We start from the raw sequence: 26,145 nt of genomic DNA, 5'->3' as shown, positions 1-26,145 counted from the left end.
TCTGTACCATCTGGAAAATAATTTATAATTGCCTTCTTGTGTAGAGACACAAATGGAGCCTTTATGCATATGGTCGTAAATGTGGTCCCAGCTTTTTTATTTTACTGGTGTGGCGGTGATCAGGGACACTGACTAGTGACTGTACAGGAAAAAAAAAATATTATTTTAAATTATTTTTTTCTATTTTATTACAACTTTGTATTTTTTAATTTTTTTTTTACTTTTTTTTAACATAATGTGACCAGAGCAACAGCGTTTCCATAGTAATGTTGTACTACTCAGGGGAAGTGATCAGGATTTCTTTTTTTTACTGACTAGCGACTGTACAGGAAAACAAATGTATACTTTTTTTTTTCATTTTGTTTTATATGACATATTTTCATTTTTAAAAAAAAAAGTTTCTTTTTTTTCTATTTTATTACATCTTTCTTTTTTTTTACTTTTTTTTTTTTTTAACACACTGTGACCAGAGCAATACAGTGTTTCCATATTAACATTGTACTACTCAGGGGAAGTGATCAGGATTTCTTTCTTTTACTGGCGTGGTGGTGATCAGGGACACTGACTAGTGACTGTACTGGAAAAAAAAATACTTTTTTTTTCAATTTGTTTTCTTTTTTTTCTATTTTATTACATCTTTTTTCTTTTTTTTAACTTTATTTTATACAATGTGACCAGAGCAATATAGTGTTACCATAGTAATGTTGTACTACTCAGGGGAAGTGATCAGGATTTCTTTTTTATTTTTTTACTGGTGTGGCGGTGATCAGGAACACCGACCAGTGACTGTACAGGAAAAAAATAATACTTTTTTTCAATTTTTTTTCTATTTTATTACATCTTTTCATTTATTTTTAAATTGGTATGACGGTGACCGGGGACTGTACAGGGAAAAAAAAATACCTTTTTTAAATTTTTTTTCTTTTTTTTTCTATTTTTTTACATCTTTTTTCTTTATTTTAACTTTTTTTTTATACAATGTGACCAGACCAATATAGTGTTACCATAGTAATGTTGTACTACTCAGAGGAAGTGATCAGGATTTCTTTTTTTTTTTTTTTACTGGTGTGGCGGTGATCAGGGACACCGACTAGTGACTGTACAGGAAAAAAATAATACTTTTTTAAAAAAAATTTTTCTATTTTATTACATCTTTTTCTTTTTTTATACTTTTTTTTTAACATTGTACTACTCAGGGGAAGTGATCAGGATTTCTTTTTTTTCTTACTGGTGTGGTGGTGATCAGGGACACTGACTAGTGACTGTACAGGGAATAAAAAAAAAAAAACGCACCGCACCCCAAGCGCAGTGATGTGCAGCGCCCCTTGTGCTTTCGTCATGCTAAAAAGTGGTGTTTTATTGCGGGAAAACCACTCATCAGTGTGAAAAGCAGTCCCTGTTCACAGCATTGCGTAGCGGGAACGAGCGTTCCCGATACGCAACTTCGACATCACAATTTTTCTGCGTGTTGCGTAGGGAAACCCGTTCACCATGATTGTCACGCGACGATGGAAGCAAAATTGCAAGTGCCGTTGACGCACTCAAATGCATGCAGTACGCTGTGCTGCCATTGCCATGCGATTCGGCCCACGATCACAAATTGCGAGATGTGAACTGGGAATAAATTTTAGTTTAAAAAAATCACAATTTCAAACATATTCTAGATTAGCACAAATTTAATTCAGTAAATTTTATCTTTGTATTTTTTATATATAATAGATACTAATGACATGTTTCACAAGTAGCGTTGGTGGTATAGTGGTGAGCATAGCTGCCTTCCAAGCAGTTGACCCGGGTTCGATTCCCGGCCAACGCAAGTCAATTTTTTTTTTCTTTTCTTTCTTCTATAGTCTGGTATTGTCACATAATCATTAGTTTCGAATTTTGCATTCCACCTCCAGTAATAACCAATTATTCTAAATTTCCTTCAAAATAACACATGGTGGTGACAGGATTGTGTCAGCACTGACTCCTCCCTGAACTCCATCTCCTTCGATAGCTCAGCTGGTAGAGCGGAGGACTGTAGAGGAATCAATCATGCAGGAATCCTTAGGTCGCTGGTTCGATTCCGGCTCGAAGGAAAGCTTTTTATTTTATTTTATTTTTTTAAATATTTTTAATTCTTTAGGTTTTTTTTTAAACAGTTCCGAGGAATTAACCTTTATCTGACCTATGCTCCAAAGGATAACATATTTCAATGTTAATTTGCAATAGTTAAGAAGTAAAACACATTTTTAAAGGCAGTACCAATTCAAAGGCAAATTGAATGTATTTCGTTGAGGCTACTTTAATTTTTTTTTTTTTCGCTTCCAGAGCCGTTTTTGCATATCTTATATATATATATATATATATATATAAAATATTATAATATATATATACACATATAAAAATATTATATATATATATATATATTATTATTATTATTATTATTATTATTAAAACACATTTTTAAAGGCAGTACCAACTCAAAGGCAAATTGAATGTGTTTTGATGAGGCTACTTTAATTTTTTTTTTTGCTTCCAGAGCCGTTTTTGCATATCTTATATATATATATATATATATATATATATATATATATATATATATATATATATAAAATATTATAAGATATATATACATATAAAAATATTATATATATATATATGTATATATTATTAAAACACATTTTTAAAGGCAGTACCAGCTCAAAGGCAAATTGAATGTATTTTGATGAGGCTACTTTAATTTTTTTTTTTGCTTCCAGAGCCGTTTTTGCATATCATATATATATATATATATATATATATATATATATATATATAAAATATTATAAGATATATATATACATATAAAAATATTATATATATATATATATATATATATATATGTATATATTATTAAAACACATTTTTAAAGGCAGTACCAACTCAAAGGCACATTGAATGTATTTCGATGAGGCTACTTTAATTTTTTTTTTTGCTACCAGAGCCGTTTTTGCATATCTTATATATATATATATATATATATATATATAAAATATTATAAGATATATATACATATAAAAATATTATATATATTATTATTATTATTATTATTATTAAAACACATTTTTAAAGGCAGTACCAACTCAAAGGCAAATTGAATGTATTTTGATGAGGCTACTTTAATTTTTTTTTTTGCTTCCAGAGCCGTTTTTGCATATCTTATATATATATATATATATATATATATATATATATATATATATATAAAATATTATAATATATATATATATACATATAAAAATATTATATATATATATATATATATATATATATATGTATATATTATTAAAACACATTTTTAAAGGCAGTACCAACTCAAAGGCACATTGAATGTATTTCAATGAGGCTACTTTAATTTTTTTTTTTGCTACCAGAGCCGTTTTTGCATATCTTATATATATATATATATATATATATATATATATATATATATATATATATATATATAAAAAATTATAATATATATAAAATATATATATATATAAACCCTCAAACATGATATATTTTCTGAAAGCAGACACCCCAGAGAATAAAATGGTGGTAGTTCCAATTTTTTTGTTTTATGTCACACGATGTTAACGCGAAAGACTGAGAAAGGCTAAATTTCAAAATTCAAGTGAATTTTAGGGCATACGCACGCAATACACTACCCAAAATTTTGGGAAAATGTAAAAGATGAGGTGGAGTAGATAACCAACATGTCAAACTTTAAATGTGTGTGCGCCCATGGAATGGCAACAAACCTCAGTACCCTATGTTTTCTATTGGTGACGCCATAGGTCATCAGACAAAAAAGTTAACAAAAAAAAACAAAAGAAAAAAGTTTTCTTTTTTTTTTTACACAGAGTTGTCAGGTAAATTATATATTGCTCACACATGCTATGGGTATATGTGGAATTACACCCCAAAATACATTCTGCTGCTTCTCCTAAGAATGGGGATACCACATGTGTGAAACTTTTTGAGAGCCTAGCTGCACACAGGACCCAAAAAGCAATGTCCACCTTCAGCCTTTCAAAGGATATGATTTCCTCCAGGATTTCAGAATCCTATATGCCTCTTCACTAGAGTACCTTTTTTGGAACATTTTGGGTACTACATTCACGGGTACCTAGTGACTCACGGGAAAAAGAGCACCTGGCTGTCAGGCACTGCTTGAACAGCTACCAATAGAATTCACCTGCTAGTGCTAGTAGAGATCAGGTCTGATCTTTTTAACACTGCAGTTTTGTGTACAATGTATTGGGTGACAGTGATCTACTGACACTGCACTTGTTGGGGGGGTGGAGGGGCTAACCGCAAGTGCTGCTAACACTGCATTTTTGGGGTCACAATACTAAGGACACTAGTATAGTTCTGTTTGTGATCAATAATATTGATCCGTACAGACACTGTATTAGTAATGGTGGTGATCAGCGACCTATAGCGTGAGTGCGATAGTGCATGGGTAATCTAATACTAGCTTACCCTGGCTGGGAGGGATGCTAACAGACCCTGATGCTATCTGACGCGGTCTGATATCACTACTAATGGCACTAGCTGGGTGACAGGGGTGATCAAAGGGTCAATAAATTTGATCAAGGGGTTAAAGGTGCCTATCTAGGGTGTGTTGGTGCAATGTGCTGCTTTTACTCACAATGATGTTCTCTCTTCTCTTCCTGGACTGAAAAGGGTCCAGGAAGAGAAGAACCAGCTACATCCTGTGCCTGCATTTACAACTGAACTGCTCCTGTAACGAATGACAGTGTGAGGGGGGGGGGGTTTGGGGCATGCGTACACCCAGAAATATCAGACGTTGTACCCCCTTTGCCAGAGCCTCAATTGGTTACGCATGCCTAGACCACTACTTATTTAACTCGTGCATTTAAATATTTATCTCCTTTTGTGAATTGACTTAACGTCTTTTCAGACAGTATTTAACAAACGTTTTGAGTAATTTGTGGCATAGGGAATTTACAATTTCAGGAACACATGCAATATATTTTTATTTTTCCTTTAAATTCTTTTTATGAGTTTCGTGGCCATTCCCCAGCTCAGACTTAATACAGTCAAAACAATAAAAACAAAAAAGAACATAAAAAACAAGGTGCCCAACATCTTCCTTACCAAGGTATCACTGCCAAACAGTACATTACCAAACAGGTAGATGTGAAAGACACAAGGAGTGAACTTAGCGAAAGGGGACATCCTCACTAAAGTAAGTCCTCTAAAAAAAAAGGTCTAATAGTAGTTGGAGATTTCCAGGGGGGCGGGGGGGGGGGGGGGGGTATCCAACATAAATGATAATTCCCCAATGTAAAAGGGTGTTCAGCATGTTAGACGAAAAATATCTTGTTTCCCCCACCCCACCCGTTCACCACTATAGGCTGTCTTCTTTTCACCTCATGAGAGGTCTCCGTCAACCGCAGAGGATGACTTGAACCAGATATCCCAAATTTTGTGACTTTTTTTTGGCATCCTGGAGACAGGTTGGTGTCGCATGTTAACTTAAAAAACATCTGTTTAGCCGCATTTGCATTACGCGTTTATGCGCGTTTGCATTTAGAAGCATTTTTTAAAGATAAGCACAGGAGAAACTCCCAAATGCCCAGAATGCACTGAAAAGTGGTAAATTATGAATTATTATTATTAATAATTGAAATAATTATTAAAATATTATTTCAGAGAAATACAGAGAGTAGAAGCAGAGACAGCAGTATGTGTTGACATTAGCTTAGGTGTGAGTTGCTCATTAACATTTCTTTTGTTTCCAAGGGTGGGAAAGTTGTCTGGTGGAGGGAGTCACTAAGACCACCTGGCAGGGGGTCTTCATGAGGAATTTGAGGTGTTAATGGTATTACGTACCTGGTGATGGAGGCCAATGGAGGGCTTCCCTTGCGACTAAGTTCCAGACTCCCCTAAGAGTGGGACAGTGGGAGTCTGGCCCAAAGTTGCACAGGTCACCTGTAGGAGTGCTGGTTGGCGGTCCACTCAGAAGCACAGCTGGTGCACGGAGATATGTCTGCAGACAGGAGGCGCCTGTGCATGGTATGCAAGCCCTTCCGGGATTTGGATGTTTACTAGGTAGTCGGTTCAAGCCAAGGTCAGGTACCAGGTGGGAATCAGAGCGGACGTGGTCAGATGGGAAAGCCGAGGTCATTCACAGAGGAGCGAGAGAGAGTGTCAATAAGCCAGGCCGAGGTCAGATCAGGGGTAAAACAGAGTAGAATGGTCTAGGAGCAAGCCGAGTCGGTAACAGGAAATCACAAGTCAGAACCACAGGAAACAGGAACAGGGCACAGGGAGCTAGAGATCATCCAGCAACCAGAGGAAGTGATGAGCCTCCTTATAAAGGCCGTCTGGCACCAGAATGAGGCTGATGTGTCCTTCTGCGGCCATGTAGAGTATTGGCAGAAACGCCAGATCTTCCAGAACTCCTGCTGTGGACAGGACCCTGACAAATGACAAATGGTCATTAACATATCTTTTGTTTCCAAGGGTGGGAGAGGTCTGAGATGTGAATGGTCAATAACATATCTTTTGTTTTCAAGGGTAGGAGAGGTCTGAGGTGTGAATTGGTCATTACAATGTGTGACAAGCTTGGTAGGAACATCCTGTGTTCAGTGTTTTGTCCATTTGAGTACCTTGAAAGCACTTGCATGCATTTTTCATGATGAAAAAAGGCTCTGGACAGCATCGGGAACTGGAAGAGTTAAAAAAAATTTCAAACGCAAATGTTTCGGAACGTGATTTGCAGCGTTTAGCCTGTTTTCAAGCTTTTTGCGTTTGAAACGCTGATAAAATCGACTGCTGAAAGCAAGTTTTCTGCGTTCAAAAAAAGACTGTAGACTCAAATGCCTGTAAACAACTGTAAACGACGATGTGTACATGGACACATAGGAAAACATTAGGGAGAGTTCAGGGGCTGCTGAAAAAAACGCTGAACAGCTCCTAAACGTGAGTTTATCAGCTGTAGTGTACATGAGCCCTTAGTTGTGTATCCTGTGCCTGACTATCCATGTACCCCATCTTCATTTACCGTCTGTGCTTATTTGCTGCCCACTCTGACCTCGGCATGTCCCCTGGATTTCCTCTTGTCTCCTGTTCTTTGTACCCTGCACACACGAGTGATCTCCTTGTTGTCAGCTGGGCATACCTGGGGAGCTGCAACCTGGTTCCAAATTGCTGCAAGTCCATCCCCACCATCAGGGGCTCTGGTGAAGAAGCAAGCTGGGGCTTAGACTCTGCACCTTGGGGAACTCCAAGTTGGTGGTCTGCCTTGACAGGCTCTTGACAGTATGATAGCTTATATAGGGTTATAACTGAGTTAACAAGCGCCTTCCAGCGAGGGAGCTGGTTTCAGTACTAGTAGGCCTCGTTTTTGGTCTCATGTGTTTGCCCTCCTTTTCACCTTGTTCCATCTCTCCATACACCCGGATGCTCAGTATGCTTTGCTTCATTGTCCCATACTGGGCCTCTTGCCTCACCAGCAGAAGTTGGCTTCCTATTTGTTTTTGTCGGCCATTAGCAACAATTTCTCAGGCATGGAAGAGCCCGTTTGTCTCTCTTCAGGGGGTCAAGTATCTGTGACGACTCCCAACGGAAATTCTTGAAATTATGGGAGCTGTGGTTGCAATACGCCTTTCCCAAGCTCCCCCCAGCTAGTCTGGGGTTGTGATATTGCTCAGTATTGGTGTTCTCGGATCCCTGCTCATGGTCTTGTCATCTTTTTCCTTTTGTACTCCTCCTTCCTTTTCTTTTTTTGTTTATTCTTGGTGTGGCAGTGGATAGCTGCCTTTGGTTTGAGTTACTGTCGGTGTTATACTAATGTTTTTGTCATTTATGTGCCATTGATAGCCCCTGCGTTGGAGCACCTTTTGCTCTGCTGGTCTTAGAGCACTGTTTTCTTTATTCTTTTATGTGCAATTGATGGCCCCTGCGTGGGTGAGTTTTGTTGCTTCTCTCATCTTAAACTGTTAAATTAATAATAACATTGAAATATAAAAATGTAGTAGGCCAAGCAACGCCCTACTCACTCTACTATGGGCCAGGGCATTGACCAGTCCCAAAAGACACACATCAACCATTTGGGAGATTTTAATGGTGGTCAAAGAGTCTATAAAGCCTAAGACTTCTGCCCAGAACATACATATTTGCTTACAATGCGAAAATATGTGCAAAAAGTCTGCAAAAAATAAAGCGAGTTCATGGAAAAAAGAAAATCCACAACCGTATGTCTTGCTGCACGAAAAAGATGGTGGTGGTGGTGAAAAAAAATTTTTTTTATGTGGTTTGCGTTAGTATAGTGGTGAGTATCCCCGCCTGTCACGCAGGAGACCGGGGTTCAATTCCCCGACGGGGAGATGGCTTTTTCTACTTAGCAGCACACTTAACTCACCACGCTCAACTGAAGTCCTTCAATTCAAGAGGGAGCTTTGAGCTCACATTTGCACAACCTGGGGATTCTACAAATCATTCTTATGGTGAAACCGACGCTGGCTTAGTCATTTCTCCCACAACTAGTCATCTCCAAATTTCTCAACAAGCTTGGTGTCTACTCCTGCACAGTGGTGATTGGCGCCATCCCACTTTTGGCCCCAGAAACCTTGGGATGGCAGCGTCTAAGTTCCTGCCCCTTGGTTCATCAATTATAGATGTCAAAGTGCTGCTAGATGGCCAAGGGAAAATTTGCTAGACTAGTTGGTCCTGTGGGGTGAAATGGGACAGAAGTTAACCAACGCCCATGTAGACATACGGAAACATCAGAAGAAGGACATCTGGGAAAAAAGACCTTTAAACAATGGGGCCTAGCCAAGGGAGGTAGAGCTGGTGGTTCCATGGTGTAATGGTTAGCATTCTGGACTTTGAATCCAGCAATCCGAGTTCAAATCTCGGTGGGACCTCTTTTTTCACACTGCCTACTGCTTCGCAACTTGCGTCTTACTGACACAAAGGCCACTCAGAAAAGCAGCTGCTGAAAACATAGATGCTTAGCAAGCTACTGACCACAGCTACTTTGGGACATAAGCTCCACAGATCGCTATCCATAGACTCAAACTTTCAGCTAATATTGCGTGGCTCTCTCATTTGGAGAAAAGCTCCGGGAAAGAAGGACATGAGAAAGGACTATTGAAAGAAGGGCTCTTTAAGGTCACGCATTCCTAATCCATTGGCTTCTCTTTGTCCAAGTTGAAATCCGGACAACTTGGAGTTTTGCTTGGGTTTACAGCAGAGACGTAAAGCTTCACGTCAGCTAGCTGGGCAGGCTGATGAAGAAAAGAGCTCCCTTAAAGAAGGCAACATTGGTAGCTATCTCTTTTGCTCCCAGGGGCGGGTAAGGGCACACCTGCATTCCTGGTGAATATTCAAAAGGGGGAAGGAAGGACTCCGGGGCAAGAAGTGAGAAGAAAAAGGTGTCTTTGGGAGAGAAAATGGTAATGGTTAGCACTCTGGACTCTGAATCCAGCGATCCGACTTCAAATCTTGGTGGGACCTTCCTTTTCACACTGTCTACTGCTTGGCAACTTGTGTCTTACTGACACAAAGGCCACTGGGAAAAGCAGGATGTGTGGGAAAAGGAGAGCCCAGGACCTAGCGATTGCTAAGCAAACTAATAATAAAGCCAGTTCTTGAAAAAAGAAAATCCACAACCGTATGTCTTGCTGCACGAAAAAGATGGTGGTGGTGAAAAAAAAAGACTTTCATGTGGTCCTCGTTAGTATAGTGGTGAGTATCCCCGCCTGTCACGCGGGAGACCGGGGTTCGATTCCCCGACGGGGAGATGGATTTTTCTACCCACTTAGCACCACGCTCAACTCAAGTCCTTGAATGCTCTTTCAAGAGGGAGCTTTGAGCTCACATTTGCACAACCTGGGCATTCTACAAATCATTCTTATGGTGAAACCGACGCTGGCTTAGTCATTTCTCCCACAACTAGTCATCTCCAAATTTCTCAACAAGCTTGGTGTCTACTCCTGCACGGTGGTGATTGACGCCATCCCACTTTTGGCCCCAGAAACCTTGGGATGGCAGCGTCTAAGTTCCTGCCCCTTGGTTCATCAATTATAGATGTCAAAGTGCTGCTAGATGGCCAAGGGAAAATTTGCTAGACTAGTTGGTCCTGTGGGGTGAAATGGGATAGAAGTTAACCAACGCCCATGTAGACATACGGAAACATCAGAAGGAAAGAAGGACATCTGGGGGAAAAAAGACCTTTAAACAATGGGGCCTAGCCAAGTGAGGTAGAGCCGGTGGTTCCATGGTGTAATGGTTAGCACTTTGGACTTTGAATCCAGCAATCCGAGTTCAAATCTCGGTGGGACCTCTTTTTTCACACTGCCTACTGCTTCGCAACTTGCGTCTTACTGACACAAAGGCCACTCAGAAAAGCAGCTGCTGAAAACATAGATGCTTAGCAAGCTACTGACCACAGCTACTTTGGGACATAAGCTCCACAGATCGCTATCCATAGACTCAAACTTTCAGCTAATATTGCGTGGCTCTCTCATTTGGAGAAAAGCTCCGGGAAAGAAGGACATGAGAAAGGACTATTGAAAGAAGGGCTCTTTAAGGTCACGCATTCCTAATCCATTGGCTTCTCTTTGTCCAAGTTGAAATCCGGACAACTTGGAGTTTTGCTTGGGTTTACAGCAGAGACGTAAAGCTTCACGTCAGCTAGCTGGGCAAGCTGATGAAGAGAAGAGCTCCCTTAAAGAAGGCAACATTGGTAGCTATCTCTTTTGCTCCCAGGGGCGGGTAAGGGCACACCTGCATTCCTGGTGAATATTCAAAAGGGGGAAGGAAGGACTCCGGGGCAAGAAGTGAGAAGAAAAAGGTGTCTTTGGGAGAGAAAAGAAGGGAAGACAAGAGTCTACTAAGAAAGCAAGTGAGAGGACAAGCCATTCTCTGGAAGAGGATGCAAGGAGAAAGGAGGGTTCCTGGGAGGGGATAGTAAGGGAAAAGGAGTGTCTCCTCAAAAGGAATCAAAGAAAAATGTGGGTTACTGGGAGAGGATGTGTGGGAAAAGGAGAGCCCAGGACCTAACGATGGCTAAGCAAACTAATAATACAGCAAGTTCTTGGACAAATGAAAATCCACAACCGTATGTTCTCCTGCACAAAAAAAGATGGTGATGGCACTGGTGAAAAAAAACCACTTTCATGTGGTCCTTGTTAGTATAGTGGTGAGTATCCCCGCCTGTCATGCGGGAGACCGGGGTTCGATTCACCGACAGGGAGATGGCTTTTTCTACCCACTTAGCACCACGCTCAACTCAAGTCCTTGAATGCTCTTTCAAGAGGGAGCTTTGAGCTCACATTTGCACAACCTGGGAATTGTACAAATCAATCTTATGGCCACCCGGACGCTGGCTTAGTCATTTCTCCCACATCTAGTCAGCTCCACATTTCTCAACAAGCTTGGTGTTTACTTCTGCACGCTGCTGATTGGTGCCATCCCACTTTTGACCCCAGAAACCTTGGGATGGCAGCATCTAAGTTCATGCCCTTTGCTTCATCAAGTATAGATGTCAAAGTGCTGCTAGATGGCCAAGGGAAAATTTGCTAGACTGGTCAGTCCTGTGGGGTGAAATGGGACAGAAGTTAACCAATGCCCATGTAGACATACGCAAAGATCACAAGGAGGACATGTGAGGGGGGGAAAAAAAGTCTAAACAATTGGGCCTGGAAAAGCAGTACAGATCCAAAGGTTCCATGGTGTAATGGTTAGCACTCTGGACTCTGAATCCAGTGATCTGAGTTCAAATCTCGGTGGGACCTTCCTTTTCACACTGTCTACTGCTTGGCAACTTGTGTCTTACTGACACAAAGGCCACTGGGAAAAGCAGGATGTGTGGGAAAAGGAGAGCCCAGGACCTAGCGATTGCTAAGCAAACTAATAATAAAGCCAGTTCTTGGAAAATAGAAAATCCACAACCGTATGTCTTGCTGCACGAAAAAGATGGTGGTGGTGAAAAAGAAAGACTTTCATGTGGTCCTCGTTAGTATAGTGGTGAGTATTCCCGCCTGTCACGCGGGAGACCGGGGTTCGATTCCCCGACGGGGAGATGGCTTTTTCTACCCACTTAGCAGCACGCTTAACTCACCACGCTCAACTTCAAGTCCTTGAATGCTCTTTCAAGAGGGAGCTTTGAGCTCACATTTGCACAACCTGGGCATTCTACAAATCATTCTTATGGTGAAACCGACGCTGGCTTAGTCATTTCTCCCACAACTAGTCATCTACAAATTTCTCAACAAGCTTGGTGTCTACTCCTGCACGGTGGTGATTGGCGCCATCCCACTTTTGGCCCCAGAAACCTTGGGATGGCAGCGTCTACGTTCCTGCCCCTTGGTTCATCAATTATAGATGTCAAAGTGCTGCTAGATGGCCAAGGGAAAATTTGCTAGACTAGTTGGTCCTGTGGGGTGAAATGGGACAGAAGTTAACCAACGCCCATGTAGACATACGGAAACATCAGAAGGAAAAAAGGACATCTGGGGAAAAAAGACCTTTAAACAATGGGGCCTAGCCAAGTGAGGTAGAGCCAGTGGTTCCATGGTGTAATGGTTAGCACTCTGGACTTTGAATCCAGCAATCCGAGTTCAAATCTCGGTGGGACCTCATTTTTCACACTGCGTACTGCTTCGCAACTTGCGTCTTACTGACACAAAGGCCACTCAGAAAAGCAGCTGCTGAAAACATAGATGCTTAGCAAGCTACTGACCACAGCTACTTTGGGACATAAGCTCCACAGATCGCTATCCATAGACTCAAACTTTCAGCTAATATTGCGTGGCTCTCTCATTTGGAGAAAATCTCTGGGAAAGAAGGACATGAGAAAGGACTATTGAAAGAAGGGCTCTTTAAGGTCACGCATTCCTAATCCATTGGCTTCTCTTTGTCCAAGTTGAAATCCGGACAACTTGGAGTTTTGCTTGGGTTTACAGCAGAGACGTAAAGCTTCACGTCAGCTAGCTGGGCAGGCTGATGAAGAGAAGAGCTCCCTAAAAGAAGGCAACATTGGTAGCTATCTCTTTTGCTCCCAGGGGCGGGTAAGGGCACACCTGCATTCCTGGTGAATATTCAAAAGGGGGAAGGAAGGACTCCGGGGCAAGAAGTGAGAAGAAAAAGGTGTCTTTGGGAGAGAAAAGAAGGGAAGACAAGAGTCTACTAAGAAAGCAAGTGAGAGGACAAGCCATTCTCTGGAAGAGGATGCAAGGAGAAAGGAGGGTTTCTGGGAGGGGATAGTAAGGGAAAAGGAGTGTCTCCTCAAAAGGAATCAAAGAAAAATGTGGGTTACTGGGAGAGGATGTGTGGGAAAAGGAGAGCCCAGGACCTAGCGATGGCTAAGCAAACTAATAATACAGCGAGTTCTTGGACAAATGAAAATCCACAACCGTATGTTCTCCTGCACAAAAAAAGATGGTGATGGCGGTGGTGCAAAAAAAACCCTTTCATGTGGTCCTCGTTAGTATAGTGGTGAGTATCCCCGCCTGTCACGCGGGAGACCGGGGTTCGATTCCCCGATGGGGAGATGGCTTTTTCTACCCACTTAGCAGCACGCCTAACTCACCACGCTCAACTCAAGTCCTTGAATGCTCTTTCAAGAGGGAGCTTTGAGCTCACATTTGCACAACCTGGGGATTGTACAAATCAATCTTATGGCCACCCGGACGCTGGCTTAGTCATTTCTCCCACATCTAGTCAGCTCCACATTTCTCAACAAGCTTGGTGTTTACTTCTGCACGCTGCTGATTGGTGCCATCCCACTTTTGACCCCAGAAACCTTGGGATGGCAGCATCTAAGTTCATGCCCTTTGCTTCATCAAGTATAGATGTCAAAGTGCTGCTAGATGGCCAAGGGAAAATTTGCTAGACTGGTCGGTCCTGTGGGGTGAAATGGGACAGAAGTTAACCAATGCCCATGTAGACATACGCAAAGATCACAAGGAGGACATGTGAGGGGGAAAAAAAAAGTCTAAACAATTGGGCCTGGCCAAGCAGTACAGATCCAAAGGTTCCATGGTGTAATGGTTAGCACTCTGGACTCTGAATCCAGCGATCCGAGTTTAAATCTCGGTGGGACCTTCCTTTTCACACTGTCTACTGCTTGGCAACTTGTGTCTTACTGACACAAAGGCCACTGGGAAAAGCAGGATGTGTGGGAAAAGGAGAGCCCAGGACCTAGCGATTGCTAAGCAAACTAATAATAAAGCCAGTTCTTGGAAAATAGAAAATCCACAACCGTATGTCTTGCTGCACGAAAAAGATGGTGGTGGTGAAAAAGAAAGACTTTCATGTGGTCCTCGTTAGTATAGTGGTGAGTATCCTCGCCTGTCACGCGGGAGACCGGGGTTCGATTCCCCGAAGGGGAGATGGCTTTTTCTACCAACTTAGCAGCACGCTTAACTCACCACGCTCAACTTCAAGTCCTTGAATGCTCTTTCAAGAGGGAGCTTTGAGCTCACATTTGCACAACCTGGGCATTCTACAAATCATTCTTATGGTGAAACCGACGCTGGCTTAGTCATTTCTCCCACAACTAGTCATCTCCAAATTTCTCAACAAGCTTGGTGTCTACTCCTGCACGGTGGTGATTGGCGCCATCCCACTTTTGGCCCCAGAAACCTTGGGATGGCAGCGTCTACGTTCCTGCCCCTTGGTTCATCAATTATAGATGTCAAAGTGCTGCTAGATGGCCAAGGGAAAATTTGCTAGACTAGTTGGTCCTGTGGGGTGAAATGGGACAGAAGTTAACCAACGCCCATGTAGACATACGGAAACATCAGAAGGAAAAAAGGACATCTGGGGAAAAAAGACCTTTAAACAATGGGGCCTAGCCAAGGGAGGTAGAGCCAGTGGTTCCATGGTGTAATGGTTAGCACTCTGGACTTTGAATCCAGCAATCCGAGTTCAAATCTCAGTGGGACCTCATTTTTCACACTGCCTACTGATTCGCAACTTGCGTCTTACTGACACAAAGGCCACTCAGAAAAGCAGCTGCTGAAAACATAGATGCTTAGCAAGCTACTGACCACAGCTACTTTGGGACATAAGCTCCACAGATCGCTATCCATAGACTCAAACTTTCAGCTAATATTGCGTGGCTCTCTCATTTGGAGAAAAGCTCCGGGAAAGAAGGACATGAGAAAGGACTATTGAAAGAAGGGCTCTTTAAGGTCACGCATTCCTAATCCATTGGCTTCTCTTTATCCAAGTTGAAATCCAGACAACTTGGAGTTTTGCTTGGGTTTACAGCAGAGACGTAAAGCTTCACGTCAGCTAGCTGGGCAGGCTGATGAAGAGAAGAGCTCCCTAAAAGAAGGCAACATTGGTAGCTATCTCTTTTGCTCCCAGGGGCGGGTAAGGGCACACCTGCATTCCTGGTGAATATTCAAAAGGGGGAAGGAAGGACTCCGGGGCAAGAAGTGAGAAGAAAAAGGTGTCTTTGGGAGAGAAAAGAAGGGAAGACAAGAGTCTACTAAGAAAGCAAGTGAGAGGACAAGCCATTCTCTGGAAGAGGATGCAAGGAGAAAGGAGGGTTTCTGGGAGGGGATAGTAAGGGAAAAGGAGTGTCTCCTCAAAAGGAATCAAAGAAAAATGTGGGTTACTGGGAGAGGATGTGTGGGAAAAGGAGAGCCCAGGACCTAGCGATGGCTAAGCAAACTAATAATACAGCGAGTTCTTGGACAAATGAAAATCCACAACCGTATGTTCTCCTGCACAAAAAAAGATGGTGATGGCGGTGGTGCAAAAAAAACCCTTTCATGTGGTCCTCGTTAGTATAGTGGTGAGTATCCCCGCCTGTCTTGCGGGAGACCGGGGTTCGATTTCCCGACGGGGAGATGGCTTTTTCTACCCACTTAGCAGCACGCCTAACTCACCACGCTCAACTCAAGTCCTTGAATGCTCTTTCAAGAGGGAGCTTTGAGCTCACATTTGCACAACCTGGGGATTGTACAAATCAATCTTATGGCCACCCGGACGCTGGCTTAGTCATTTCTCCCACATCTAGTCAGCTCCACATTTCTCAACAAGCTTGGTGTTTACTTCTGCACGCTGCTGATTGGTGCCATCCCACTTTTGACCCCAGAAACCTTGGGATGGCAGCATCTAAGTTCATGCCCTTTGCTTCATCAAGTATAGATGTCAAAGTGCTGCTAGATGGCCAAGGGAAAATTTGCTAGACTGGTCGGTCCTGTGGGGTGAAATGGGACAGAAGTTAACCAATGCCCATGTAGACATACGCAAAGATCACAAGGAGGACATGTGAGGGGGAAAAAAAAAAGTCTAAACAATTGGGCCTGGCCAAGCAGTACAGATCCAAAGGTTCCATGGTGTAATGGTTAGCACTCTGGACTCTGAATCCAGCGATCCGAGTTCAAATCTCGGTGGGACCTTCCTTTTCACACTGTCTACTGCTTGGCAACTTGTGTCTTACTGACACAAAGGCCACTGGGAAAAGCAGGATGTGTGGGAAAAGGAGAGCCCAGGACCTAGCGATTGCTAAGCAAACTAATAATAAAGCCAGTTCTTGGAAAAAAGAAAATCCACAACCGTATGTCTTGCTGCACGAAAAAGATGGTGGTGGTGAAAAAGAAAGACTTTCATGTGGTCCTCGTTAGTATAGTGGTGAGTATCCCCGCCTGTCACGCGGGAGACCGGGGTTCGATTCCCCGACGGGGAGATGGCTTTTTCTACCCACTTAGCAGCACGCTTAACTCACCACGCTCAACTTCAAGTCCTTGAATGCTCTTTCAAGAGGGAGCTTTGAGCTCACATTTGCACAACCTGGGCATTCTACAAATCATTCTTATGGTGAAACCGACGCTGGCTTAGTCATTTCCAAATTTCTCAACAAGCTTGGTGTCTACTCCTGCACGGTGGTGATTGGCGCCATCCCACTTTTGGCCCCAGAAACCTTGGGATGGCAGCGTCTACGTTCCTGCCCCTTGGTTCATCAATTATAGATGTCAAAGTGCTGCTAGATGGCCAAGGGAAAATTTGCTAGACTAGTTGGTCCTGTGGGGTGAAATGGGACAGAAGTTAACCAACGCCCATGTAGACATACGGAAACATCAGAAGGAAAGAAGGACATCTGGGGGGGGGGGAAAAAGACCTTTAAACAACGGGGTCTAGCCAAGTGAGGTAGAGCCGGTGGTTCCATGGTGTAATGGTTAGCACTCTGGACTTTGAATCCAGCAATCCGAGTTCAAATCTCGGTGGGACCTCATTTTTCACACTGCCTACTGCTTCGCATCTTGCGTCTTACTGACACAAAGGCCACTCAGAAAAGCAGCTGCTGAAAACATAGATGCTTAGCAAGCTACTGACCACAGCTACTTTGGGACATAAGCTCCACAGATCGCTATCCATAGACTCAAACTTTCAGCTAATATTGCGTGGCTCTCTCATTTGGAGAAAAGCTCCGGGAAAGAAGGACATGAGAAAGGACTATTGAAAGAAGGGCTCTTTAAGGTCACGCATTCCTAATCCATTGGCTTCTCTTTGTCCAAGTTGAAATCCGGACAACTTGGAGTTTTGCTTGGGTTTACAGCAGAGACGTAAAGCTTCACGTCAGCTAGCTGGGCAGGCTGATGAAGAGAAGAGCTCCCTAAAAGAAGGCAACATTGGTAGCTATCTCTTTTGCTCCCAGGGGCGGGTAAGGGCACACCTGCATTCCTGGTGAATATTCAAAAGGGGGAAGGAAGGACTCCGGGGCAAGAAGTGAGAAGAAAAAGGTGTCTTTGGGAGAGAAAAGAAGGGAAGACAAGAGTCTACTAAGAAAGCAAGTGAGAGGACAAGCCATTCTCTGGAAGAGGATGCAAGGAGAAAGGAGGGTTTCTGGGAGGGGATAGTAAGGGAAAAGGAGTGTCTCCTCAAAAGGAATCAAAGAAAAATGTGGGTTACTGGGAGAGGATGTGTGGGAAAAGGAGAGCCCAGGACCTAGCGATGGCTAAGCAAACTAATAATACAGCGAGTTCTTGGACAAATGAAAATCCACAACCGTATGTTCTCCTGCACAAAAAAAGATGGTGATGGCGGTGGTGCAAAAAAACCCTTTCATGTGGTCCTCGTTAGTATAGTGGTGAGTATCCCCGCCTGTCACGCGGGAGACCGGGGTTCGATTCCCCGACGGGGAGATGGCTTTTTCTACCCACTTAGCAGCACGCCTAACTCACCACGCTCAACTCAAGTCCTTGAATGCTCTTTCAAGAGGGAGCTTTGAGCTCACATTTGCACAACCTGGGGATTGTACAAATCAATCTTATGGCCACCCGGACGCTGGCTTAGTCATTTCTCCCACATCTAGTCAGCTCCACATTTCTCAACAAGCTTGGTGTTTACTTCTGCACGCTGCTGATTGGTGCCATCCCACTTTTGACCCCAGAAACCTTGGGATGGCAGCATCTAAGTTCATGCCCTTTGCTTCATCAAGTATAGATGTCAAAGTGCTGCTAGATGGCCAAGGGAAAATTTGCTAGACTGGTCGGTCCTGTGGGGTGAAATGGGACAGAAGTTAACCAATGCCCATGTAGACATACGCAAAGATCACAAGGAGGACATGTGAGGGGGAAAAAAAAAGTCTAAACAATTGGGCCTGGCCAAGCAGTACAGATCCAAAGGTTCCATGGTGTAATGGTTAGCACTCTGGACTCTGAATCCAGCGATCCGAGTTCAAAACTCGGTGGGACCTTCCTTTTCACACTGTCTACTGCTTGGCAACTTGTGTCTTACTGACACAAAGGCCACTGGGAAAAGCAGGATGTGTGGGAAAAGGAGAGCCCAGGACCTAGCGATTGCTAAGCAAACTAATAATAAAGCCAGTTCTTGGAAAAAAGAAAATCCACAACCGTATGTCTTGCTGCACGAAAAAGATGGTGGTGGTGAAAAAGAAAGACTTTCATGTGGTCCTCGTTAGTATAGTGGTGAGTATCCCCGCCTGTCACGCGGGAGACCGGGGTTTGATTCCCCGACGGGGAGATGGCTTTTTCTACCCACTTAGCAGCACGCTTAACTCACCACGCTCAACTTCAAGTCCTTGAATGCTCTTTCAAGAGGGAGCTTTGAGCTCACATTTGCACAACCTGGGCATTCTACAAATCATTCTTATGGTGAAACCGACGCTGGCTTAGTCATTTCTCCCACAACTAGTCATCTCCAAATTTCTCAACAAGCTTGGTGTCTACTCCTGCACGGTGGTGATTGGCGCCATCCCACTTTTGGCCCCAGAAACCTTGGGATGGCAGCGTCTACGTTCCTGCCCCTTGGTTCATCAATTATAGATGTCAAAGTGCTGCTAGATGGCCAAGGGAAAATTTGCTAGACTAGTTGGTCCTGTGGGGTGAAATGGGACAGAAGTTAACCAACGCCCATGTAGACATACGGAAACATCAGAAGGAAAGAAGGACATCTGGGGGGAAAAAAGACCTTTAAACAACGGGGTCTAGCCAAGTGAGGTAGAGCCGGTGGTTCCATGGTGTAATGGTTAGCACTCTGGACTTTGAATCCAGCAATCCGAGTTCAAATCTCGGTGGGACCTCATTTTTCACACTGCCTACTGCTTCGCATCTTGCGTCTTACTGACACAAAGGCCACTCAGAAAAGCAGCTGCTGAAAACATAGATGCTTAGCAAGCTACTGACCACAGCTACTTTGGGACATAAGCTCCACAGATCGCTATCCATAGACTCAAACTTTCAGCTAATATTGCGTGGCTCTCTCATTTGGAGAAAAGCTCCGGGAAAGAAGGACATGAGAAAGGACTATTGAAAGAAGGGCTCTTTAAGGTCACGCATTCCTAATCCATTGGCTTCTCTTTGTCCAAGTTGAAATCCGGACAACTTGGAGTTTTGCTTGGGTTTACAGCAGAGACGTAAAGCTTCACGTCAGCTAGCTGGGCAGGCTGATGAAGAGAAGAGCTCCCTAAAAGAAGGCAACATTGGTAGCTATCTCTTTTGCTCCCAGGGGCGGGTAAGGGCACACCTGCATTCCTGGTGAATATTCAAAAGGGGGAAGGAAGGACTCCGGGGCAAGAAGTGAGAAGAAAAAGGTGTCTTTGGGAGAGAAAAGAAGGGAAGACAAGAGTCTACTAAGAAAGCAAGTGAGAGGACAAGCCATTCTCTGGAAGAGGATGCAAGGAGAAAGGAGGGTTTCTGGGAGGGGATAGTAAGGGAAAAGGAGTGTCTCCTCAAAAGGAATCAAAGAAAAATGTGGGTTACTGGGAGAGGATGTGTGGGAAAAGGAGAGCCCAGGACCTAGCGATGGCTAAGCAAACTAATAATACAGCGAGTTCTTGGACAAATGAAAATCCACAACCGTATGTTCTCCTGCACAAAAAAAGATGGTGATGGCGGTGGTGCAAAAAAAACCCTTTCATGTGGTCCTCGTTAGTATAGTGGTGAGTATCCCCACCTGTCACGCGGGAGACCGGGGTTCGATTCCCTGACGGGGAGATGGCTTTTTCTACCCACTTAGCAGCACGCCTAACTCACCACGCTCAACTCAAGTCCTTGAATGCTCTTTCAAGAGGGAGCTTTGAGCTCACATTTGCACAACCTGGGGATTGTACAAATCAATCTTATGGCCACCCGGACGCTGGCTTAGTCATTTCTCCCACATCTAGTCAGCTCCACATTTCTCAACAAGCTTGGTGTTTACTTCTGCACGCTGCTGATTGGTGCCATCCCACTTTTGACCCCAGAAACCTTGGGATGGCAGCATCTAAGTTCATGCCCTTTGCTTCATCAAGTATAGATGTCAAAGTGCTGCTAGATGGCCAAGGGAAAATTTGCTAGACTGGTCGGTCCTGTGGGGTGAAATGGGACAGAAGTTAACCAATGCCCATGTAGACATACGCAAAGATCACAAGGAGGACATGTGAGGGGGAAAAAAAAAAGTCTAAACAATTGGGCCTGGCCAAGCAGTACAGATCCAAAGGTTCCATGGTGTAATGGTTAGCACTCTGGACTCTGAATCCAGCGATCCGAGTTCAAATCTCGGTGGGACCTTCCTTTTCACACTGTCTACTGCTTGGCAACTTGTGTCTTACTGACACAAAGGCCACTGGGAAAAGCAGGATGTGTGGGAAAAGGAGAGCCCAGGACCTAGCGATTGCTAAGCAAACTAATAATAAAGCCAGTTCTTGGAAAAAAGAAAATCCACAACCGTATGTCTTGCTGCACGAAAAAGATGGTGGTGGTGAAAAAGAAAGACTTTCATGTGGTCCTCGTTAGTATAGTGGTGAGTATCCCCGCCTGTCACGCGGGAGACCGGGGTTCGATTCCCCGACGGGGAGATGGCTTTTTCTACCCACTTAGCAGCACGCTTAACTCACCACGCTCAACTTCAAGTCCTTGAATGCTCTTTCAAGAGGGAGCTTTGAGCTCACATTTGCACAACCTGGGCATTCTACAAATCATTCTTATGGTGAAACCGACGCTGGCTTAGTCATTTCCAAATTTCTCAACAAGCTTGGTGTCTACTCCTGCACGGTGGTGATTGGCGCCATCCCACTTTTGGCCCCAGAAACCTTGGGATGGCAGCGTCTACGTTCCTGCCCCTTGGTTCATCAATTATAGATGTCAAAGTGCTGCTAGATGGCCAAGGGAAAATTTGCTAGACTAGTTGGTCCTGTGGGGTGAAATGGGACAGAAGTTAACCAACGCCCATGTAGACATACGGAAACATCAGAAGGAAAGAAGGACATCTAAGGGAAAGAAGACCTTTAAACAACGGGGCCTAGCCAAGTGAGGTAGAGCCGGTGGTTCCATGGTGTAATGGTTAGCACTCTGGACTTTGAATCCAGCAATCCGAGTTCAAATCTCGGTGGGACCTCATTTTTCACACTGCCTACTGCTTCGCAACTTGCATCTTACTGACACAAAGGCCACTCAGAAAAGCAGCTGCTGAAAACATAGATGCTTAGCAAGCTACTGACCACAGCTACTTTGGGACATAAGCTCCACAGATCGCTATCCATAGACTCAAACTTTCAGCTAATATTGCGTGGCTCTCTCATTTGGAGAAAAGCTCCGGGAAAGAAGGACATGAGAAAGGACTATTGAAAGAAGGGCTCTTTAAGGTCACGCATTCCTAATCCATTGGCTTCTCTTTGTCCAAGTTGAAATCCGGACAACTTGGAGTTTTGCTTGGGTTTACAGCAGAGACGTAAAGCTTCACGTCAGCTAGCTGGGCAGGCTGATGAAGAGAAGAGCTCCCTAAAAGAAGGCAACATTGGTAGCTATCTCTTTTGCTCCCAGGGGCGGGTAAGGGCACACCTGCATTCCTGGTGAATATTCAAAAGGGGGAAGGAAGGACTCCGGGGCAAGAAGTGAGAAGAAAAAGGTGTCTTTGGGAGAGAAAAGAAGGGAAGACAAGAGTCTACTAAGAAAGCAAGTGAGAGGACAAGCCATTCTCTGGAAGAGGATGCAAGGAGAAAGGAGGGTTTCTGGGAGGGGATAGTAAGGGAAAAGGAGTGTCTCCTCAAAAGGAATCAAAGAAAAATGTGGGTTACTGTCTTGGAAATTCGCTTTAACGAATTTCTCCTTACCGTGAGTACTCGCAGTTGGATGTGCAGAAATCCCCCATAAAGCTGTGCGAATCTCGCTTACCACGACTGCAGCCAAACTACACGATTCCTGCCCATCCAAATACTTTGGTTCTGTTGAATTTGTGGGTGATGGAGCTCCGTTACCCTAGAATGATCACACGACACTCTAAGGCTGGTTGCAACTCACATAAGGGCTGATTTTAGGCTCAGCTCTCTGTTTTATTAAGAATACACACATGCCCCCCACATGAATAAAGTCAATCCCTCCCACCGAACAATACAATGGGGATTGCCTATACAGAGGATGTACATTCCAATTGGAGCATAGCCTTTGCTATTATCTATCACTGGTCCTCCCCCATGAACCTTCTGAGGTCAGCAGACTTCCTCCCCTTCCCCCCTATGAGCCATCTGAGGTCATATTTCTTGTCCTACTAGCTTCTATTGGTATGTAAAATTCTCTGCACAAGCACTCCCTAAAAATATCAGTCTGTACCTGGATGGGCCCGATACGATCTTTATTAAAACACATCCATCCCAGATACAGTTTCAAGTTGGTAATGGGTTGTAAGATATGCATAAGCCTACACACGGAGTTCACACCGCTTGCGCATTGCGTTATGAAGCCCACGTGGTACCATGCTGCTGATATGTGGATACAGGCCCACGGTCTACTGACAGCAGCATTCGCATGGAATGCCGTGGTGGTATACACGCCGGTCTATAAGCGCAGATCTGCCATCTCATCCATTACCAAGCTGAGTACTGTAATACATACATTGTACATGCGCATGGCCCAATTGCAGCCTTCAGAGCTTTAATTAAGCCACACGAGAGACATATGAATAACACGAATACATGACACATTTAAAGTTCGACCAACAATACAAAATTTCCATGACATTCCCTCCTGTTTTATCATATTCTCCTCGTGTCCCTTCTTGATCTTCTTCAGCTTGATGGGTGTAGTCTCAAACTTCAAAGAGTTCCTGTAGTTGTCCCTGAGAATAAAGCTCCACGGGGTACCTGAAACAACAAGACCCGACGCAGACTCGACGCAAACAGGCTTGATTGAAGCGATGATCCTCAAGAGCGTTGGAACCTTCACTACAGGAAGGCTCTTGCAAAAACCACAAACAGACTTGTGGTATGAATAAAGCTTGTGATCCCACGGTGGTCTGGGGAGATCCAGCAACAGATTCTCAAATTGCCCCTGCAGACGGGGCCACACAAGGCTGGTCTCGACCCAGACAGTTTTCCAAATCGCAGACACAAACCATGATGAGGCTTGAAGCTTGCTTGAAGGTCTTGGAGAATGTGGTCTTCAGAGAGATAAATTAGAGGGAAGCCAGGACGTAATCTGTAGAGAAGGTGGATGGTTGGTGAGGTCTTCCCCCGATCAGTGGTTGGAGTGGGATCCCAGGAGCGGGCATGGAGATGTGGTCGTCTGCCCGAGCTTGGTTTACACGGTCGATGAGGCAACAGGAACATCTCACCGCGGCATATAAAAGGCAGATGAAAAAGAGAAGCATCAGGATATACACTCCCACTTCCTTCAACCAAGATCCGATGGAGAACAGGAAATCTCCCAATCCTCCCAAACCCTTGAACGGGTTCCAACCCTCACTAGCTATAGCTCTAGCTTTTCCCTGTAGTTCACTAACTTTGTCCATATGGGCATGGACCTTGTCATCGGTGTCTTCTATCCAAGTACAACAATCCTCTCCGATGAACTCACAGAACCCCCCTTTGGCGGCTAAAAGATAATCGAGGGCCATCTTCTCCTGAAGCACTAAAATTCCCATCTGCCGTTGTTCTTGGGCAATTTCTCTGACAGCCTCTACGGTCTCGTTAAACATACTATCCACGATGACAGAAAAATTGTTCAGGCGCTTCATAAGTTCTATTCCCCATCCTGTCCATGAGGGGAACCAAGCCCATGCCTGGTCGCCCTCAGAGAACAGCTCCCTGCGAACTCTCCCTGCCATCCTTACCTTCTTGTGGACCATCAACTCTTCATGGTCCATCACTACATAGGATGCGGGGACTAGCTTTATGAGGGCACACGAACCTTTCGCGTTCTGGGGAAATGTTCTATAGGCTGCCGAACCACACAGAAAATAGTATGGACCTGTCAGAGCAGAACAGGAGGAGTTCCTCGTTCGGCCTCTGGTACTGAGCAACAGTTGCACAGACTGGGGGATTGCTCCCTCAGTCTGCACATCACATCCGTCCTTCCAACACACGTGGTCTGGTCGGTGTGGTTACTCAGAAAGGAAGTCTGGTTAGTCAGATTGACAGTTATACCTCCCTCGCAGGTGGTAATCCCAACAAACTTGTTACCTGTGCCAAAGCTGATGTTAAAGCACACCTGAGGGCTGCCTAGCTGCCCAGTTACCCATAATGGACTGGTGAGGGCCCTACAGGAGCTAGAGCTAATATTGGTGCTGAAACTGATGTTACCTGCTAAAAATGTGTCATTAAGTTCTACCGACAAATGTCTACGTGGGGGCTGACCAGGGGTCCCTTGCTTTTTCATGCCGACGCGGATGTCATATAGGGCATGAACAGCGGCCATTGCGGACATGTGATGACTGGGTGGGGGCTTTGAGCATACCCAACAGTTGGTTTTGTTGGCGGTTCTGGCTAAACGCAGGTGCATTTTAAATAAAAGGTTGGGGTATCTGCCGTCTTTTCCTCCGTTCACACACATGTATGACATACAAACAAAAAGAAAAAGGAAAATGACACCCCTCATTCTCTGGTGTAGCTGAAAAGCTTCTTGCAGTGGCTTGCGTGCACCCAGTTGTCTCGTCCCTCGAGTTTGAGTGAGGTAGGTGTCGTCAGATGGTCCGGTGAACCGTGGCTCGAGTCCGGTTCTTTGATGTTTCTTTAGGACGACCCAATCACCTGGCTCAATAGAAAGAACACCTGTTATTGTATTTGGATCGGGGAGCGATTCGCGAACCCGATGGTGTATCTTCTGCAGCTCCCGTTGCAGAGATTGCACATAACCTGTAAGCTGTGAATGCAAAGATGACAACTGTTGAGGAAAGTACAACCCTGTTTTGGGAGGTCCCCCAAACAACACCTCGTAGGGTGACAGCCCATGTGGTTGCCGAGGGGCATTCCGGATGGAATAGGGGGCAATGGGGAGACACTCAGGCCAAGGTTTTTGGGTATTGGAAGACGTTCAACCTTACCGCTACTCTCGGGGTGATATGGGGTGTGTCGCCGCTGACTCCAGTTCCACCAAAGAAATGCAGTCGTGTCCTTTGGAAGAGAGATTAGTAGTGGACAAAGAAGACATGTTAGCAGAAGAGGTGTTAGTATTGTTAGTCGTGTTGCAAAATTCAGCACTGTCATTGCTGTCCTCCCCCCCCTTCTCATCTTCCGACACAGGAAGAAGAGAAGCTGGGTTAAGAATAGTGCATCGTTTGATAGTGAGGTTAGTAGGGGTTAGGAGGGCTTTCCCCTGAGAGGGGTACCTTGCCTTGGATGTCCTGTTTTCGTAGGACCGTTCTTGCTGCACCGGTGTCAGTGAGGCAAGGGAGGGGATATTTTAATTCCTCTAGAAAAAGATGGATCTG

At 44.2% G+C, this 26,145-nt stretch overlaps 18 non-coding genes across 18 annotated transcripts; all 18 read left to right on the top strand.

Annotated features, from left to right (window-relative positions):
• Nucleotides 1–1,989: 1,989 nt before the first annotated feature.
• Nucleotides 1,990–2,081, top strand: TRNAY-GUA (transfer RNA tyrosine (anticodon GUA)). The gene is given in 2 exon segments: nt 1,990–2,026; nt 2,046–2,081. It is a non-coding gene; the product is annotated as a tRNA-Tyr (tRNA).
• A 6,753-nt stretch (nt 2,082–8,834) lies between these two features.
• Nucleotides 8,835–8,906, top strand: TRNAQ-UUG (transfer RNA glutamine (anticodon UUG)). Its single transcript has one exon. It is a non-coding gene; the product is annotated as a tRNA-Gln (tRNA).
• An 806-nt stretch (nt 8,907–9,712) lies between these two features.
• Nucleotides 9,713–9,784, top strand: TRNAD-GUC (transfer RNA aspartic acid (anticodon GUC)). The gene has a single exon. It is a non-coding gene; the product is annotated as a tRNA-Asp (tRNA).
• A 471-nt stretch (nt 9,785–10,255) lies between these two features.
• TRNAQ-UUG (transfer RNA glutamine (anticodon UUG)) lies at nt 10,256–10,327 on the top strand. Its single transcript has one exon. It is a non-coding gene; the product is annotated as a tRNA-Gln (tRNA).
• Nucleotides 10,328–11,708: 1,381 nt separating this feature from the next.
• Nucleotides 11,709–11,780, top strand: TRNAQ-CUG (transfer RNA glutamine (anticodon CUG)). Its single transcript has one exon. It is a non-coding gene; the product is annotated as a tRNA-Gln (tRNA).
• Nucleotides 11,781–11,995: 215 nt separating this feature from the next.
• Nucleotides 11,996–12,067, top strand: TRNAD-GUC (transfer RNA aspartic acid (anticodon GUC)). The gene has a single exon. It is a non-coding gene; the product is annotated as a tRNA-Asp (tRNA).
• A 485-nt stretch (nt 12,068–12,552) lies between these two features.
• Nucleotides 12,553–12,624, top strand: TRNAQ-UUG (transfer RNA glutamine (anticodon UUG)). Its single transcript has one exon. It is a non-coding gene; the product is annotated as a tRNA-Gln (tRNA).
• A 1,395-nt stretch (nt 12,625–14,019) lies between these two features.
• On the top strand, nt 14,020–14,091 carry TRNAQ-CUG (transfer RNA glutamine (anticodon CUG)). The gene has a single exon. It is a non-coding gene; the product is annotated as a tRNA-Gln (tRNA).
• Nucleotides 14,092–14,863: 772 nt separating this feature from the next.
• TRNAQ-UUG (transfer RNA glutamine (anticodon UUG)) lies at nt 14,864–14,935 on the top strand. Its single transcript has one exon. It is a non-coding gene; the product is annotated as a tRNA-Gln (tRNA).
• A 1,396-nt stretch (nt 14,936–16,331) lies between these two features.
• On the top strand, nt 16,332–16,403 carry TRNAQ-CUG (transfer RNA glutamine (anticodon CUG)). Its single transcript has one exon. It is a non-coding gene; the product is annotated as a tRNA-Gln (tRNA).
• A 215-nt stretch (nt 16,404–16,618) lies between these two features.
• TRNAD-GUC (transfer RNA aspartic acid (anticodon GUC)) lies at nt 16,619–16,690 on the top strand. The gene has a single exon. It is a non-coding gene; the product is annotated as a tRNA-Asp (tRNA).
• Nucleotides 16,691–17,162: 472 nt separating this feature from the next.
• TRNAQ-UUG (transfer RNA glutamine (anticodon UUG)) lies at nt 17,163–17,234 on the top strand. Its single transcript has one exon. It is a non-coding gene; the product is annotated as a tRNA-Gln (tRNA).
• Nucleotides 17,235–18,074: 840 nt separating this feature from the next.
• TRNAD-GUC (transfer RNA aspartic acid (anticodon GUC)) lies at nt 18,075–18,146 on the top strand. The gene has a single exon. It is a non-coding gene; the product is annotated as a tRNA-Asp (tRNA).
• A 482-nt stretch (nt 18,147–18,628) lies between these two features.
• TRNAQ-CUG (transfer RNA glutamine (anticodon CUG)) lies at nt 18,629–18,700 on the top strand. Its single transcript has one exon. It is a non-coding gene; the product is annotated as a tRNA-Gln (tRNA).
• Nucleotides 18,701–19,474: 774 nt separating this feature from the next.
• Nucleotides 19,475–19,546, top strand: TRNAQ-UUG (transfer RNA glutamine (anticodon UUG)). Its single transcript has one exon. It is a non-coding gene; the product is annotated as a tRNA-Gln (tRNA).
• Nucleotides 19,547–20,942: 1,396 nt separating this feature from the next.
• On the top strand, nt 20,943–21,014 carry TRNAQ-CUG (transfer RNA glutamine (anticodon CUG)). Its single transcript has one exon. It is a non-coding gene; the product is annotated as a tRNA-Gln (tRNA).
• A 215-nt stretch (nt 21,015–21,229) lies between these two features.
• On the top strand, nt 21,230–21,301 carry TRNAD-GUC (transfer RNA aspartic acid (anticodon GUC)). The gene has a single exon. It is a non-coding gene; the product is annotated as a tRNA-Asp (tRNA).
• Nucleotides 21,302–21,768: 467 nt separating this feature from the next.
• Nucleotides 21,769–21,840, top strand: TRNAQ-UUG (transfer RNA glutamine (anticodon UUG)). Its single transcript has one exon. It is a non-coding gene; the product is annotated as a tRNA-Gln (tRNA).
• The last annotated feature ends 4,305 nt before the right edge of the window (nt 21,841–26,145 follow it).

This window comes from Staurois parvus, unplaced genomic scaffold (assembly GCF_062004578.1).
Source record: "Staurois parvus isolate SC_StPar_1 unplaced genomic scaffold, SC_StPar_1.0 ptg002155l, whole genome shotgun sequence".
Classification (NCBI taxonomy): Eukaryota; Metazoa; Chordata; class Amphibia; order Anura; family Ranidae; genus Staurois; species Staurois parvus.
Note: the sequence above shows the minus strand (reverse complement) of the source record. Positions and strands in the feature narration are given on the sequence as shown.